This window comes from Pongo abelii, chromosome 2, assembly GCF_028885655.2.
Source record: "Pongo abelii isolate AG06213 chromosome 2, NHGRI_mPonAbe1-v2.0_pri, whole genome shotgun sequence".
NCBI classification, from domain to species: Eukaryota; Metazoa; Chordata; class Mammalia; order Primates; family Hominidae; genus Pongo; species Pongo abelii.
The window spans coordinates 146,024,623-146,043,646 of record NC_085928.1 but is presented as its reverse complement, the minus strand read 5'-3'; the positions used below and the strand labels follow the sequence as shown (position 1 = coordinate 146,043,646).

At 36.9% G+C, this 19,024-nt stretch overlaps 1 protein-coding gene and 1 long non-coding RNA gene across 5 annotated transcripts in view; both read left to right on the top strand.

The window, feature by feature from the left end:
• STAG1 (STAG1 cohesin complex component) overlaps positions 1–19,024 on the top strand; it is a 406,617-nt gene that overhangs the window by 183,430 nt on the left and 204,163 nt on the right. The window lies entirely within an intron of this gene.
• On the top strand, positions 6–17,375 carry LOC134761028 (uncharacterized). Its single transcript, XR_010139248.1, has 2 exons — positions 6–2,212; positions 16,887–17,375. It is a non-coding gene; the product is annotated as an uncharacterized LOC134761028 (long non-coding RNA).

The window sequence follows — 19,024 nt, the reverse complement described above, 5'->3', positions numbered from 1 at the left end:
GTTGAAATAAATGATGTACATTGAGCCTGTCAGTCCAGCAGTGTGACTTTTACTTCACCTGCCACTAGTCATATATAATTTACCCTAAAATAAAAGATTATCTGCTAATCTTTTTCTGATAGAGAATATTATTGGTAAGTTATTTAAGGATATTCCATTTTTGTTCTTGTTCAGTTTTGCTCCTATAAAGTAACTCATTTATATAGTTTTTGAAATTTTGGGAGGAAATCTGAAATTCGTTCAGTAGTTTCATGAATTGATTTTTTAGATCATAGGCTTTTATAATTTTTACTCATATTATTTGTACGTGTGCTCCATATTAGGAAGTGTCCTAGTTGCTAGCATTCATTCTTTTATATCCCTGCCAGTATTTCGTACTCATTTTATAGTTAAGTTTAAATAATTTTCTTAAAGTAACACAAGTAGCAGAATCAGGTGTCTTAAGTTTACAATTGTAAGACAGTTTGTTAAAGTGTAATTTTATTTTTATCATTTTAGGAGATAACTGCTAGATCTTTTTCTCCTCTAGATAAATCTTAACAGGTTAATTTGTATTACATGGGGTAAATGAGTTGTTAAATCACCATTCTCTGCTTGTGAATATGGAAGAATAGTAATCTTTTATTGAGATAACTGACCAAATTGATTTCTTGAAGGCTTGTTTATTTATGTACAAGTTATCACTTACCATATTGACATGAGTAGTTTACCAAATATTTACAGAGCACCAACCTTGTATGAGATACTCCACCAGGGTATACAGAAGTTATCAAGGCAGTCTCTGCCCTTAAAAAGTGTCAAAGTATGTGTAATTTTTAAAGCCATCTTCATTGTGAGGAACAAAGAGGGAAATACATTAATAGTTCAGCAAAGGGCTCGGTGCCATGATAAGTATAATAAAACTGGTTACTATTTAATGACTGTTTAGTATGTGGCAAGCTGTGTGCTTTACATACATTAGCTCATTTAATCTTTGTTAACAGTCCCATCAGGCAGATCTGATCTTTATCTTGTAGATTGCAAACTGAGGTGAAAGGGTTTAGGTAAATTTATTCCAGATCATACAGTTAGCAAGTGTGAAACTCAAGATTGAGAGTAAGCTGTGTCACCTGGAGTGTGTGTCCCCAGGCACAAGACACTGTGGGAATAACAAGAAAGCAAGGGATGCTGATGCAGCCCAGGCTGTGTGTCTCTGTGTATATGTGTGAATGTGGGGAGGTTGTAAAAAAGTATATCCTACGAAAAGCAAACTCTGATGTGAGATTAAAGATGAGTAAAAGAAGTTAGAAGGATGAGAAAGGCAAAAGGTAACATATTATGCAAAAAGACCTTAAGACAAGAAAGCATGGTTCAGTTCAGGACGTAGAGGATTCTGTGGCTGAATCGTAGAGCATGGGGATGGGTGAGGATTGGCAAGAGATTAGACTATTTGAAAGTAAGAGAGTTTGCTCATTTTACAGCCTTAAAGTAGGTGAGGCAAGCACTGATGATGTGCTTTATATAAATTTTCTCATATAGTCCTATTAATCAACAGACCTGTTGGATTGGGTTTTAATTTGAAAGCAATTAGTAGTGTTTAAAATTTTTCCTTTTGAAATTTTCATGGTTCAAAATAAAAAAGTTTAAAAGTTGTATAATAAGTCTTTGCCTTTCTGCCTTCCTATCCATCTACACATAGTTAACTGCTCTTAACTAGTTTGTTGAACTTAACTGTCTGTCCATCTATCTAATTTTCATACCTATAAGGTAGGAATGTATATTCTTTCCTTCTCCACCTCACCTGTCTTACACAAAAGATAAAGTGTATAGAGACCTTTCTCCTTCATTTTTAAAAACACAGGCTCATTGCATTCCTTTGTGTATATGTACAATAATTTATTTAACTAGACTTCTATTAAAAGACCAGTGTGTTATTTGTAGTCTTTTGCTGTTACAGAGAGTACTGTAATGAGTAATTTTATGTATACCTTATTTGGTCTTTATAAACAATGTCTGTAGGTAAATGTATTTGTTATTATATTAGATACTGCCAAATCGTCAGCTATAGGAATTGTACTCTTCTATACTCTCATCAGTGATATATTAAAATGTCTTTTTTTTCTTAGCCTTTTCAACAAAGTGCATTAAGTTTTTGGATTAGTCTTCAGAATGATTTGAAGATAATATTTCAGTCTGATTTTTAAAAGTGCTTTGAAGTTCACGTAATATACAAGTAAGCATTTTAAAGTGTACCAATTCAGTAGCATTTAGGGCATTCATAAATGTGCAGCTGCCTTACTTTGGGTTGCTGTAACAATACCATAGACTGGGTGGCTTACAAATAATAGAAATTTATTTCTCACAAGTCTGGAGGCTGGAAGTCTGAGATCAGGGTCTCAATATTGTCTGGTTCTGGTGAGGGCCCTCTTCCACATTGCAGAATACTAACTTCTAGTTGTACCCTCACATGGCAAAAAGAGGGTTGAGAGCGTTTTCTGGGGTCCCCTTTATAACGGCACTAATCTCATTCATGAGGGTCCCACTCATCACCTAATTGCATCCCAAAGGTCCCACCTTCTAATACCATCACTTTGGGGGTTAGGATTTTAATACAGGAATTTTGGGAAAACACAAACATTCAATCCGTTGTAGCAGTTACCACCTCTCTCTTTTCTCAAAACTTTAAAAATCTCCCCAGAAAAATACCCTATACCTGTTAGGTAATCACTATTCTTTTCTCCCCATCCCTGGCAATCATGAATCTACTTTCTGTCCCTGAGGATTTTCCAGTCCTGGTCATTTTGTATAAAAGGAACCACACAATATGTCACCTTCTGTGTGTGACTTCTTTCACTTACCATATGTTTTTGAGGTTCATTTAAGTTGTAGCATGCATCAGTAGTTCATTTCGTTTAGGGTTGAATAATAGTCCATCGTATGTATATATCACTATTTGTTTATCCATTCACCTGTTGAAGGACATTTGAGTTGTTTCCACCTTTTGACTATTATGAATATGGCAACTTTGAACATTCGTGAACAAATACTTGTTTGAGTGCCATTTTTTGAGTCTTTGAGGTGTACATTCTTAGGAGTAGAATTGCTAGGTCATATAATAATTCTGTTTAAACTTTTTGAGGAACCACCAAACTGTTTTCCACAGTGGCTGCACCGTCTTATATTCCCACCAGAAATGTATGAGGATTCCTATTTTTCTACATCCTCAACAACACTTGTTATTTTATAGTTTTAAAAATTATAGCCATCCTACTGGGTATAAAGTGTCTAACTGTGGTTTTAATTTGTGTGCACTTAATGCCTAATGATCTTGAACCTCTTTTCATGTGCTTGTTGGACATGTCTGTATTTTGTTTGAAGAAATATACATTCAAGTCCCTTGCTCATTTTAAAATTAGATTATGTGTCTTTTTGTTGATGAGTTGTATATATTGTGCATACCAAACCCTTATCAAGTATTTAACTTCAGCTATTTTTGCCCACTCTCTAGGTTGTCTTTTTAACTTTCTTAATGATGTTTTTTGGTGCACAATAGGTTTACATTTTATTAAGTCTGATTTCTCTTCCTTTCCTTTCCTTTCCTTTCCTTTCCATTCCATTCCATTCCTTTCCTTCCCTTTCCCTTTCCTTTCTCTTTCCTTTCTCTTCCCTTTCTCTTCCCTTTCTCTTCCCTTCCCTCCCTCCCTCCCTCCCTTCCTTCCTCATACATGTGTCAGATTTAAGGATCCATTGCCAAATTCAAGGTCATGAAGATTTACCTCTATGTTTCCTTCTAATGGCTATTGCTCACAAATCTGGAAGCTAGATTTTATATTTTATATGTAGGCTGTTAATCCATGGTTAATTTTTGTGCATGGGATGGTTTTAATTTGTATTTCTCTAATGAATGATGGTTGAGAACCATTACTGTTTTTTCTTTGAATTCTTTGTTCCTATCCTTTGCCCATTTTTCTTTTGACTACCTTTATAGTTCCTGAAAAGACATTTGACAAAATGGGTCTTAAAACATTTTTGTTAAAGGGGCATAGAAGCATATTTTCTTAATATGATTTATAAAGAAAGCACACTGTCTTTTACATCAGTAGAATATAATAAAAATCCTGACATAGACCTAAGTACCTATGAGACATTAGTAAACATATCTTAGAACATACGAAAAGAAAACATTTTTTACTTATTACAAAAGGGATTTACTAATTAAAACTATACTTAGTTACCATTTCTTTTTACCTATCAGATTGGCACAAGTTTAAAATCATAACAACATTCTGTTGTTCAGGCTGTGGCAGGGGAAAGCAGACACTGTTACATTGTGGGTTAGAATACAAATTGATAAACTCTTTCGTAAAGGTATCCAGGAATATCTACCAAATCTATATATCTGTTGACTTAACCATCCTACTTCTGGGATTTTACCTTGAATATATACCTTCAGCAGTAAGAAAATAGGTACACAAAATTAATGCAACATTATTTGTTATTGGAAAATATTGAAAACAATCCAAATGTTCATATATAAGACAGTGATTGAATGAACTGTAGTATAGCCACATGTTGGAGTTTTGTGCTACTGTAAAAAAGAATGAGGAAGACGTCTGTGAATGGATGTAGGGATTTTCCCTGTATTTTTTTTTTTTTTTTTTTTTTTTTTTTTTGAGAGTCTTATTCTGTCATCCAGGCTGGAGTGCGGTGGTGCCATCTCGGCTCACTGCAACATCTGCCGCCCGGGTTCAAGCAGTTCTCCTGCCTCAGCCTCCCAAGTAGCTGGGATTACAGACACGCACCACCACGCCCAGCTAAATTTTTTTTGTATTTTTAGTAGAGATGGGGTTTCACCGTGTTGGTCAGGCTGGTCTTGAACTCCTGACCTCATGATCCACCCGCCTTGGCCTCCTAAAGTGCTGGGATTACAGGCATGAGCCACCGTGCCTGGCTTTCCTCTGGATATATTTTTAGGGCAAAATACAAAGTGCAGAATAATATCTACAGTATGCAACTTTGTTTTTTGTTTTTTTTGTTTTTTTTTTTTTGTAAGAAAGAAGGGAATATAATGGTTCATGTCACCAAAAAGAAATACAGGAAAGAAAAACCTGACAATCATGAGATTGGTTACGTAAAGAGCGAGAGAGAGAGAGAGAGAATTTGTGCGTGTGTGTGTGTGTGTGTGTGTGTGTGTGTGTGTCGGGAAGTTTAGAGGGAATTGAGGTGAGGGAATGATACTGAATTTGAATATAGTTTTATAGTTTTTGAATAGTCCTGACTTTTGGAGCTATCTTAATATTTCAAATCCTCAAGAAAATAAAATCAACAAAGATGGAGGGGGAATATCCTAAAATGAATACAAACAGAACAAATAACCTTTACACCATAATAACAACCACACTGAAAGGTGTAAAATTACTAACTGGTGTAACTTTGGAACTCAGTAAGTGGGCTATGAAACTAGTGGGGTCGGGGAGAAGTTTGATAAGGAGCACAATATTTACCCAGTCTCAAAATGTCTCTTTTCAAGATACCTACTATTTACAGGGTAAAATAGAAACTGCAATGTAGAAACTTGATAGGTACCACCTTAACAAATGATAAAAGCAAACATTGCAAGTTACGGAGCTAATTGCTATTATGTACTTTCTGATATGCCCTTAGAAGAACTCAACATCACTTCTGTAATATTCTTGCCAGAAGTGCATAGTCTGAATCTACTCATGAAGAAACATAAGACAAGCTTGAATTGAGTTATATTCTTCAAAATAACTATCCTGTACTCTGCAAAAAAGTCAGTGTCATGAAATAGTCAGAAATGCCGGGCGTGGTGACTCACACCTGTAATCCCAGCACTTTGGGAGGCTGAGGCGGGCAGATCACCTGAGGTCAGGAGTTTGAGACCAGGCTGGCCAGCGTGGTGAAACCCCGTCTCTACTAAGAATACAAAAATTAGCTGGGCATGGTGATAGGCACCTGCAATTCCAGCTACTTGGGAGGCTGAGGCAGGAGAATCACTTGAACCCAGGAGACAGAGGTTGTAGTGAGCCAAGATCACACCATTGCACTCCTGCCTGGGCAACAGGAGCAAAACTCTGTCTCAAAAAAAAAAAAAAGAAAAGAAATGACTCAAACTGTTCTAGCTTAGAGTAAAGAAACGTGACAGGTGGCTGCAGTGCATGATCTTAGAATTTTTTTTGGGCGGATTACCTGAGGTCAGGAGTTCAAGACCAGCCTGGTCAATGTGGTGAAACCCCATCTCTACTAAAAATACAAAAATTAGCCGGGCATGGTGGTGGGTGCCGGTAATCCCAGCTGCTTGGGAGGCTGAGGCAGGAGAATCGCTTGAGCCCAGGAGGCAGAGGTTGCAGTGAGCTGAGATTACACCATTGCACTCCAGCCTGGGCAACAGGAGCGAAACTCCGTCTGAAAAAAAAAAAAAAAAAAGAAATGACTCAGAAACTGTTTAAAGTAGACTGAAGAAACGTGACAGGTGGCTGCAGTGCATGATCTTAGGATTTCTTTTGGCATAAAGGACGTTATTGAGACACATGTGAAATCTTAATTAGTTCTGTGGATTAGAACATATATATAGTATCAATCGTTAATCTTATGCTTTGGAACATTGTACTATACTGTGGTTGTATAATAGGTTTATTTCGGGGAAATACACACTGAAATATTAAAGAGTAAAGGAATATCATGTCTGTAGCTAAACACTTAATCAGAACAAATGCATCTATATATGAAGAGTGAAAGAAGGATAAAATGGATGTAAAATGTTTACATCTGAAGAATTTGGGTGGAAGGTATTCAGAAGTTCTTTGTACTTTGCTGTCTTTTCTGTAAATCTAAAATTATGTCAAAGTACAAAAATGAAAAAAAAAAAGTTTTAACCCCAAAGCCAGCGTCATGCTCAAGGGAAACCAGTAGTCATTGTTGCTGTCAAAGAAGACAAGGATACCCAGCCTCACAACTCTTATTTAACATTATATTGGATATACAAGGCAACACATTTGGACAATAAAAAGAAGTAATTATGATCACTGTTTTTAAAATGATGTTATTCAAAATAATATTGCATGTTTAGAAAACTCAGGAGAATGAGTTTGCAAAACTATTATAAGCAATAAAATAATTCCATCATATATTGAGATACAGAATTTATAGAGAAAAATTACTATCCTGCAGCCAGTTAGAAGATTTAAAGACCCCCTTTTCAAGACAAAAGTGAGGGGAAAAATTCTTTCAGATTTACATTTCACTGTGATGGTGTAAACCAGGATAAATTTCCAGTGCATCAAGAGTTTAAGGGCAAAAACAAACAACAAATACAAAGAAAAATAATAAAAGCACTCAATGAAAACTAAGAATTCCTTTATAACCACGGAGTGGGGAAGACCTTTTTATTAACTGACTCACAATTAACTGACTCAAAATCTATAAGTTAGCAAAGATTCATAAATGACATAAGAAAACAAAAAATTTGTAAGATGGAGACACATTATAGGGAAAGTCAAACGACAAGGGACAAGTGGGGGAAATTTTTTTGTATTACAAAGGCTGCTATCTCTAATATATGTTGAGATAAGATTTGCGTTTTATAAGGACTCCTTGTCTTGCACATTAATATCCAAAATCTAGATTGGCGTTTTACTGTGTGAGCCCATTTTCCCCTAAAGCTGCATAAGAACCAAGGACCAAAAGAGTGTTTTAAAAATTGACCTAAAGTGGGAAGAGAGTAAGGAAAGGGAGGAAAAAAAAAAGTCACAATTCTCCCCCTGTCCCCACCCAAGTTCCCGACTAGAAGTGGTATCACCAACAGTGACAAAACAAAGTGGAACATCTTTTCATGAGTGAATAGTATGAACAGCTCCTCCTTCATTGGCTCCAGTATCCCTATTATCACTATTTTCTCATCTTGGCTCTTAAGCCAAGCCCTAAGGTGCAGTATTGGTTTTCTAATTTAGCTATCTCAAGTTGCATTAGCACCCATAGTTGTTTTTCTAACTCTGCTGAAACGTCTGTAGTCTCTTCATTTGAACCAGCTGGAGTGAATCCTGTTTACCATTGGAAACCTCAGAATAGGCTAACTCAATATGTAGTAGTAATAGATATATTCATTATCAATGAAGTGGGAAAAATGCAAAGGTAAAGTTGATTTAAACACTGTTGACTTAGAGTTGCATTCTAAAACTATATAAATTCATAAGTGTTTATTGGAATAAGTTATGAGAGAACTAAGAACACAGAATTATAGCATGTATTCAGGGAAGTATGCATAGCAAAATGAAGATATGTTCTCCATATATTCAAAGTATACCTTGTTGATACACGTACATATTTACTTTGGTATGTACTTAAACATAACTAATTTCAGAAATATATGGTTTTTGATAAGTAGTTTTCATTGACAGATGTGCTTATTTTTAATAATGGTTGTTGATCAAACTTGAAAGTTGGTGGTTAAAAGCAACCTTCTTTCTCAGTTGAATATAACAAGGAATGTTGCTATTTTGCTCTGCTTGTGCCTAACAGAGAAGTTCCAGATACCTCAGGGCTTTCTAGGAGTGCAGAATTGCCAGAGAATTAATCACCTAGGAGCACTTAATCTAAGAGTTCCTGAACTTAACCCAGTTCGCTGGCTAATTAGCGTCTCAGTGATTTTTTCATGGCACCTATAAGCCAAAAGAAATACCTAACAGTTCCTTTCAGGAAGTTGTTATGTCCAAACTATTTAGGTCCTCACAACTTAGTAGCCATTTAGAAAATGACATACATAATTGAAAAAAATTGTATTCATTTCTCAAATAACTGCAGTTACTTACTAATGTGTGTACAGATGTGTTGGGCATTGTATAGCTTCTCACATTTTGAAATTATCTTCATTTCCTGTTTTATATTGGTTTTTTGATAGCCCTTGTTGAAACTCAGCCTCTCAAAGATAGGGCATTATCAACAGGAATAAAGGACCAGATGTTGAGATTGCAAGTTGCCTCATGCTAATAGTTCCTGTGGTACTTGACAAATATCAAATATTGTATTGTTTTCCTTTGAATATTTAAAATATCCACATTGCCCATATCATTTTGTGTGAGTCCCTTGGGACATCTCAGTGCACAGTTTGGGCACCATGGCTTTAACAAGTGACTGACCGGGAGTTAGTGTATAAATACCTCAATTCCTTTGCCTGTCAGTGGGATCATTTTGAAGTGCATGGCCTACTCTGACTGCAGTTTCTCAAGGAGCTTAGTTAGGCTCCAGTTACCTACAATTGTAATTGGCTAGATAACATACTCTTTATTGTCTGCTTTTTTTTATTGTTATTTTTCTTTTTATTGTTTCACATCTACTGCATTACTGGTATTTTGTGGGTTGTCCTTCTAAATAAATTACTTGCACTGGCATCCTTGTTTTAGTATCTGCATCTGGGGGATAGAAACTAACAAGTGCTTATATGGCTTTATTATATATTAATCAGTATTCTCTTTAGCAATCTATTTTAATGAATTCTTATCTCCTCACCTGTACAATGTGTATGTATATATATAAATAGATAGGTAGTTCAGTGTTATCTTTCTTAAATCCTTTTAAATTGTGACATCTTATATATACAGAAGACAGAATATAAAGTGCCTTTGGCCTCTACCTGTTAGATGCCAGTAGCACATTTCTTTCTCCCTCTCCTCCAGTTGTAACAAGTAAAAATGTCTGCAAAAGTTTCCAGTGTTCAATTTTGGGAAGCAAAATTACCCCATTTTGAGAACTACTGTAAAGTATACCTTATATGAATATACCAGTTTATTTATACTTCCCATTCTTGAAGGCAATTTTTGAGTAATGTAGACAGTGTTACTAAAAGCTATCTTTCGCATATATTAATTTGATATTCATGCACAAGATGCTCTAGTTTGTGTACTGAGGGGTGGAATTCCTGGGTTATAAGATATGCAACTTTTCTGGATGATGCCAAATTTCTCTGAAGTAATTGTTAACTTTTCATGCTTTAGTCAAGTGATGTCACAGAATTCTGATGGCTTCACATATTTTGCTCATAGATAGTATTGCCAGTATTTTTAGTTTTATGTTGTTGAGTAGGATTACAAATATCACATTGTGGTTTTAATTTATATTTCTTTGATTACTATTGAGGTGGACTACTTTGTCACATAACAGTTAACCATGAGAATTTTCTCTTGCATGAACTGCTTAAAGTCTTCTACAAATTACTGTATTGGGAGGTTAACTTTTGTCCTTTATTGTTTTGTAAGATTTTTATTTTATTTTATTTGAGACACGAGTTTTACTCTGTTTCCCAGGCTGGAATGCAGCGGCGCAATCTCGGCTCACTGCAACTTCCACCCCCAGGTTGAAGCGATTCTCCTGTTTCAGCCTCTCGAGTAGCTGGGATTACAGGCATGTGCCACCACGCCTGGCTAATTTTTGTATTTTTAGTAGAGATGGGGTTTCTCCATGTTGGTCAGGCCAGTCTCAAACTCCTGACCTCAGGTGACCTGCCCACCTTGGGCTCTGAAAGTGCTGGGATTACAGGCGTGAGCCACCGCACCTGACCAGGATTTTTTAAAAAGTGTTAATACTAATCTCCTTTGTTATATATATTGCAGCTTTCTTCTTCCATCTTGTAGCCTGCTTTTTCTCTTTTATTTAGATACATTATCCTTTGAAGGAAGGGATTTTTGTCTGTCTTTGTTCTCTTTGCATCTCTAGCACCTATAATTATTTATTGAAAGAATGAATGAACATGAGTTTTAAATTTTTAAATGTAACCAAATTTGTTTGTCTTTTCTTTTATGGCCTTTTTGTGTCGTGTTTAAGAAATTATTGACCAGGCCCTGTGGCTTATGCCTGCAGTAATAGCACTTTGGGAGGCCGAGGCAGGCGGATCACTTGAGGTCAGGTGTTCAAGACTGGCCTGGCCAACATGGTGAAACACTGTTTCTACTAAAAATAAAAAAATTGGGCATGGTGGTGGGCACCTGTAATGCCAGCTACTCAGGAGGCTGAGGCAGGAGAATCGCTTGAACCTGGGAGGCTGAGGTTACGGTGAGCCGAGCTCACACCACTGCACTCCAGCCTGGGCAACAGAGTGTGACTCCATCTCAAAAAAATAAATAAGTAAAAATAAAAATTAAAAAATTATTTACACCGTGGTCATGAAGATACTCTCCTGTTTTCTTATAAAAGCTTTCTAGTGTATGTGAAGTTTAGTTAGTTATGTATAGGTTAGTCCTTCAAATTTAGGTTTTTACGTCATCTAGATTTCAGTTTTTTAAGTATGAAAAGTCCTTCAGTTTTTCTCGATTGTACAATGACCCCATTAGCATATATGAAGTATCCCTTTACAGGAGAGTCTTTTTCTGGGTTCTCTATTCTGCTAATTGGTCTCTTAGATGGAAAGCTAACTTTCTTTTCTTTTCTTTTTTTAAAATGGTGTCTCACCCTGTAACCCAGGCTGGAGTGCAGTGGTGTGATCTTGGCTCACTGCAGCCTCAACCTCCCTGGTCTTAGGTGATCCTCCCACGTTAGCTTCCCAAGTGTCTGGGACGACAGGCACACACCACCACTACATCTGGCTAATTGTTTGGTATTTTTGCAGAGTCAGGGTTTCAACATGCTGCCCAGGCTGGTCTTGAACCCCTGGATTCAAGAGTTCTGCCCGCCTCAGCCTCCCAAAGTGCTGGGATTACAGGCGTCAGCCATCGCTCCTGGCCAAAAAATTTCTTGACTAGAAACTTACTGGCTTTTGTATTTTTGTATATATTTTAGAAACTAGTTTGTGGGCCAAGCACAGTGGCTCGTGCCTGTAATCCCAGCACTTTTGTAGGTTGAAGTAGGTGAATCTCTTGAGCCCAGGGGTTGGTGTCCAGCCTGGGCAACATGGTAAAACCCTGTCTCTGCAAAAAATGCAGAAATTAGTGGGGCGTGGTGGTGTGTGCCTGTAGTCTCAGTTACTTGGGAGGCTGAGGTGAGAGGATCGCTTCAGCCCAGGAGGTGAAGGTTGCAGTGAACTATGATCACACCATTGTACTCCTGCCTGAGTGACAGAGTGAGACCCTGTCTCAAAAAAACAAACAAACAAAAAACAAATGTCAAGTGCTATCAGCAAACTTGTTGGAGTTTTAAATGGAATTATATTGAATCTGTATGTATATTGGCATTTCTCAATCTTGACACTATTGAGTTTTTGGACTGGAAAGTCTTTGTCGTGGGAAGCATTCTTGCATTGTAGGATATTTAGCAGCATCCCTGGCCTCTACTCACTGAATGTCAGTAGAACCCCATTCCTGCTTGAACAACTACTGCTGTATATCAGTGGGGATGAATTTACATTTGATAAAATAGAATCTTTCAGTTTGTGATCATTGTGTTTATTTCTGCATATATTCATCCCCTCTGTCAAGTATTTTAGAGGATTTTTTGAAGGGGATGTATGTGTGAAAAGGTCTTATACATCTGTTATTAAATTTATTTCTGGACTTTCAGCATTTAAAAATTTCATTATAAGTAACAGTTTTTTAAAAATAGAGTTTATTTTTTTAGAGCAGTTTTAGGTTTACAGAAAAGCATGTCTACCACTGATATTTTAATGTAAAATTTAATATGCATTCCTAGAACGAATTCGACTTGGTCATGATATATTTTTTAAATTATTGCTAGGTTTGGTTTGCTAGTATCTTGCTTAGGGTTTTTATATCTGTATTTATCAGTGAGATTGCCTGTCCTTTTCCCGTTTCATTCTTTCCATTTCAGGTTTTGTTATGAAAACTTTGCTAATTTCACAAAATGAATTGCAAACAATACCTTCTTTTTCTGTTTTTTTTTTTTGAATTATTTCTTTCCAGAATGTTTGGTAGAATTCAAGGCATCTAGACCCTGAAGTGTTTTGTTGGATGATTTCAAGCTACTGATTCTTTTTTTTAACCATTAAATTGTATACTTGATTGATTGATTGATTGAGACAGAGTCTAGCTCTTGTCGCCCAGGCTGGAGTACAGTCCCGCAAACGCAGCTCACTGCAACCCCCACCTCCTGGGTTCAAGCGGATTCTACTACCTCAGCCTCCTATGTAGCTAGAATTACAGGTGTGAGCCACCATGCCTGGCTGTTTTTGTATTTTTAGTAGAGATGAGGTTTCACCATATTGGCCAGGCTGGTCTCAAACTCCTGACCTCCAGTGATCTGCTTGCCTTAGCTTCCCAAAGTGCTGGGATTACAGGCTTGAGCCACTGCGCCCAGTCATGATTCACTTTTTAAAAACTCATTTAGCACTATTGAGGTATTTTATTATTATCATTATTATTATTTAGAGACTCGCTATGTTTCCCAGGCTGGTTTTGAACTCCGGACTTCAAGAGATTCTCCTGCCTCAGCCTCCCAGGTAGCTAGGACTACAGGCATGCAAGACCATGCCCAGCTTCTGGTGTTTTTATTATTTTGATAAACCAGATTTTTCTAGGAAATTCTCCATTTTATCTAAATTTTAAAATTTATGTTATAAAGTTGTTTATAATATTCCATATATATTATTTATATATTTATACTATTATATATTCATATATGTATTTATATATGTATATATGTATATATTTTTATATATTCATATATATTTATATATATAAATATATTTATATATTTTTTATATTTATATTTATATATATACATAGTGTGTGTGTGGTGTGTGTGCCTGAGTGCGTGTGCGCATATATGTATATATATAGTTGGGTATTACAGATGTCCCTTTTCATTAGTTTAATTTTAAATGTTTTCTAATTCCTAATTATAGCTTTTTCTTGACACATGGATTATTTAGAAGCATATTTCTTCTTCTTTTTTTTTTAATGGTTTTTGTTTTGTTTTATTTTTTGGGTTATTTTTTGAGATGGGGTCTCACCCAGGCTGGAGTGGAGTCATGTGATCACAGCATACTGCAGCCTGAACTCCTGAGCAGAAATGATCCTCCCACCTCAGCTTCCCAAGTAGCTGGGACCACAAGTGTGTGCCACCACACCAGCTATTTTTCTTTTTTCTTTTTTAGAGATGGGGTCGCTATGTTGCCCTGGCTACTTTTGAACTCCTGGACTCAAGCAGTCCTCCCATCTCAACCTCACAATATGCTGGGATTCAGGCATGAGCCACTGTGCCTGTTCAGAAGCATATTTTTAAATTTTCAAGCATGAGAGTTTTCTGGTTAACTTTTTGTATTGTTTTCTTCTTTAGCTTCCTTGAATTTGAGGCAAAAGGAAATGGTCTGTAATTTGCAGTCCCATTTTGTGTAGACTTGTCTCAAGGTTGTATGGTCAGTTTTTGCTAATGTTTCATGTGCCCTTAAAACTCAGGCGTATTATGCATTTTTTAGGTGTAGTATGTCCATTGTTAGCTCAGTAATTTTGTTAAAATATTTTATGTCCTTCTAATTATTGTGCTTGTTCTGATGATTACTGAGGGGGGTGTATGTTAAAATCCCACATCATGGTTATAGATTTATGTATTTTTCCTTGATTTCTTCTTAACTGCCTTTCCCCTTCCTTACCCTCCCTCCTGTGTCTATCTGTCTCTCCCTCTACTCCCTGATATGTTATTAGATGTATACAGACATCCAGCTTTTACATAACTCAATATTTTATATTTAGTGTTCCTCTTTATCTCTGGCAATACTTTTTTTTTCTCTAAAAGTCTTTTTCATTTGAATATGAATGAAACCTACCACTTTTCATGTTTTTCTGGTGTTCTATATTTTTTCCTTTTATTGTTCCTGTATCTTTTAGATGCCTCTTGTTACAACTTATAGCTGGATCGTATTTTTTTAATTCAGTCTGTCTTTTAATTGCACCATTTAGTCCCTTTTGCATTTAATACAATCACTATAATTAGTTTTGTATTGAACCAGTGGTTGTTCTTTGCCCCTCCTGTTCTATGTTTTCTTTTTCTCTTCTTTCTGGTCTTTAAATTACTTGAATACCAAAGAATTTGTCTTTCTTTTCTCTACTTCTTTGAACTTTTTGTTTTGAGACGGAGTCTCGCTCTCTTGCCAGGCTGGAGTGCAGTGGCGCGATCTTGGCTCACTGCAATCTCTGCCTCCTGGGTTCAAGCGATTCCCCTGCCTCAGCCTCCTGAGTAACTGGGACTACAGGCGCACACCACCACACCCAGCTAATTTTTTGTGTTTTAGTAGAGACAAGGTTTCACCATGTTGGCCAGGATGGTCTTGATCTCTTGACCTTGTGATCCACCTGCCTTGGCCTCCCAAAGTGCTGGGATTACAGGCATGAGCCACCACGCCCGGCCCAAAATTTAATTTTTGCTCTTTATTTCTGGTTTTCTGAGTTTCATTATTTTTTGCTGTAGGCATAGAATATATTTTGACAGGGGCAGGGGGTATTGTTTTTCATTTGTTCTAAAATTTCTTAATTGTTATCTCTAAATTTTCTTTCCATTTTATTTCTCTTCTCCTTCAGGAACTTTGTGTAAATTTGTTATACTCTCTTCTGTATATCTTTCCATATTTTTGAATTTCTGTGCAGCTTTCTGAATAATATCTCCCCCATTTTAGAGTTCTTTTACTCTTTTAATCTATGCCAATCCCTTAAGCCTTATTTCAGTTAGTGTATTGTTCATTTCTGTAAATTATAACTACTTGGTCCATGGAATTGTTCCCCTGTGGATATTCAAACTTGTATTTTTATTTTTTAACATGGTAAGTTTATTTCTTTTCTAATCTCTATCTGATAATTCTAGTATTTTAAGTCTTTGTGAGCCTGTTTCTGTGGTCTTGTTTTTGCTTGTTTTTTGCATGATGCCTTTCTTCTTGGTGTATTTTGTTGCTTTTTGTTCCAAGTTCCTTATTTCCTCTCAAATTTATTTGAATCCTAGTATTAAGTTACATTTCTCTAAGAGAGCATTTAGCATTTGCCTTACAGGTGTCCGGGGGTGCTACCAATCTAGGACCATTTGTAATTGAATAGAGAGTTTGAGATTTTCTTTCAATTATTTGTTAGAACACCAGTTTTTGATTATAACTTCTTAGATACATTTATCTCCCTCTTTGCAGTACCAGAAAAACTTAATTTTCCCCACAGTATGAGGTGATAAATTGACCCCTGGTTTAGCCTTAACCTGAAGATGTGATCCTTTGAGGCCCCACTTTATAGAGTTATTTCTTCTAGACCCTCTACCTCAGATGGCCCAGTTGAAGCAAACAGGCTTAGCAAGGGTCATCGTAGAAAAAGTGATTTCAGCATTGCTTCTATATATTGAATTTCTGCTTTTATTTATTGTCCTCCTAATATCTTCCTGCTTCATATGGCTTCAGATGATTTCAAAATGCTGTTTATATTTTATTTAGCATTTCAGGGAAAGTATTTGTATAAATAATATTGTTTACAATATCATTATCATAAACTGAACTTGTATATATAAATGTAAAGTGATTTCTCCCTCAGATGATATGTATATGTGTGTGTAAATGTAACTTGTAATGCTGAAATTTTTCAAAAACATTTTTTGTGGAAATGAATAATTTTGAAACGTTGATGCTTTTGGCATAATTTGCATATTTACTTTGTATATTGTTGTAATGTAATTTCTGCTTTCATAGGTTTTGATTTTCTTGGGCCTACTTGAGGGTTTCATTTGCTTCTTATTGTCATGGTTTTGAAAAGGCTTTCAAATGTAGGCTGACGTGCAGGTACTGTTTTAGGTAGAGTGTACAAAAAAACCACAAGTAATCCTGATGGGTTTACAGTTAAAGAAAAGCTGTTGGGTATGCAGAGAACAGGATAAAAATTATAAAATAAGAGATTGGAATATGAAGTATTTTGCCTTAATATTTTTCAATTTCAGCCTCTCTCTCTCTCAGTGTCTCTCTCTCATGTCTTTCTCTCAAATAGGCCAGGCACAGTGTGGCTCACGTCTATAATCCCAACACTTTGGGAGGCCAAGGCAGGAGGATCAGTTGAGCCCAGAAGTTTAAGACCAGCCTGGACAACATAGTAAGACCCTGTCTCTACAAAAACAGAAAAATTAGCCAGGTGTGCGCCTGTAGTCCCAGCTGCTTGGGAGGCTGGGTGGGAGGAGGCCAAGAGGTTGAGGCTGCAGTGAGTCATGATTTTGCCACTGCACTTCAGCCTGGGCAACAGAGCAAGATCCTGTCTCAAAAAAAAAAAAAAAAAAAAAACTGAGAATAGACACATGAATTATTCAGAAATTCAAAAGAGGCAGAGCAGGCTGGCTCATGCCTGTAATTCGAGCACTGTGGGAGCCCGAGGTGGGGGCATCGCTTCAGTTGAGGAGTTCTAGAGTAGCCTGGGCAACACAGAGAAACCCTATCTCTCTCCCCTCTTCCCCCTGCCGGAAAAAAAAAAAAAAAAAAAAAATAAGCCAGATGTGGTGATGCCTGCCTATAGTCCTAGCTTGCAGAGGTGGGAGGTGGGAGAGGTTGAGGTGGGAGGATTGCTTGATTCTGGGAGGTCAAGGCTGCAGTGAGCCAGGATTGTGCCACTGCACTCCAGCCTGGGCAACAGAGCACGCTCTCTCGCTCTCCCTCTCTCTCTCTCTCTCTCTCTCTCTCTCTCTCACTCTCTCTCTCTCTCTCTCTCACTCTCTCTCTCTCTCTCTGTCTCTCAGAAAAAAAAAAAGGAGTTAAAAAAATTTATGTAGATACCTAAATCATCTTAAAGGAAATGAAACATAACTTCTTACCCATTAAGTGTGGGATGTGCATAGTGACTTCTAAGGAGTACAGTGTGGAAAGAGGTGGAGAAGTGTAATTTACAAAGGAGAAAACTGGCTAACACTATTGCATCTAGATGTTCATGATTAATAATCAGTAGTGTTTAGTCATACTGATAGTGACTTGATTTTATATGATGAAGATGGCAATTTCTCTCTTTACCTTCCTTCCAAAAATCCATAAACCCTGTCTAACCGTGAGAAAAGCATCAGACAGATTGAAAGACATTATATAAAATACCTGACCACTGCTTCTTAAAACCTTTGTGGTCATCAAAAACAAGTAAAGTGTGAAAATTAGAAATGGAAGTAGAGACTTTACAGATGATGTCCCAGAAATAATAAACATCATAAGAGACTACAAGGAACGACTCTACACCAATAAGTTGGATAATCTAGAATAAATGACTAAATTTCTGGAAACATACAACCTATCAAGACTGAGTTATGGAGAAAAAGAAAAGCTGGGCCAGGCGCGGTGGCTCACACCTGTAATCCCAGCAATTTTTGAGGCTGAGGCAGGTGGATCACGAGGTGAGGAGATCAAGACCATCCTGGCTAACACGGTGAAACCCCATCTCTACTAAAAATACAAAAAATTAGCCAGGCATGGTGGTGGGCACCTGTAATCCCAGCTACTCGGGAGGCTGAGGCAGGAGAATGGCGTGAATCTGGGAGGTGGAGCTTGCGGTGAGCCAAGATCGCGCCACTGTACTCCAGCCTGGGCGACAGAGTGAGACTCTGTCTCAAAAAAAAAAAAAGCTGGACAGACCTATAACCAGTGGGCGGATTGGGAGAACAAAGAAAAGTCCCAGGATCATTTGGCTTCACTGGTGACTTTTGCCAAACGTTTAAAGAATTAATGCCAATTCTCAGTCTTTTCCAAATAATTGATGAGGATGGAACGCTTGTAAACCCATTTTATGTGGGCAGCATTACTCTTATACCAAAGCCGGGCAAAGACATCACAAAAAAAGATACCACGAAAAGAAAAAGGCCAGTATAGATCCCTCTTGAGTATATATGCAAAAAATCCTAAACAAAAGACTAGCAACCAAATTTAACAGCATATTAAATCACCAAATGAAAGTCAATTAATATGGTATGCCACATTAACAGAATGAAGGATAAAAATCACTTTGTCATCTCAGTAGATGCCAGACAAAGAGTTTTATAAAATCCAGCACGCTTTTCACGTTAAAAGAAAAAACTCAGCAAACTAGGAATAGAGGAAAGTAGAACACAATAATGGCCATATATACAAAGCTTATTGCTAACATATTCTATGGTGAAAATC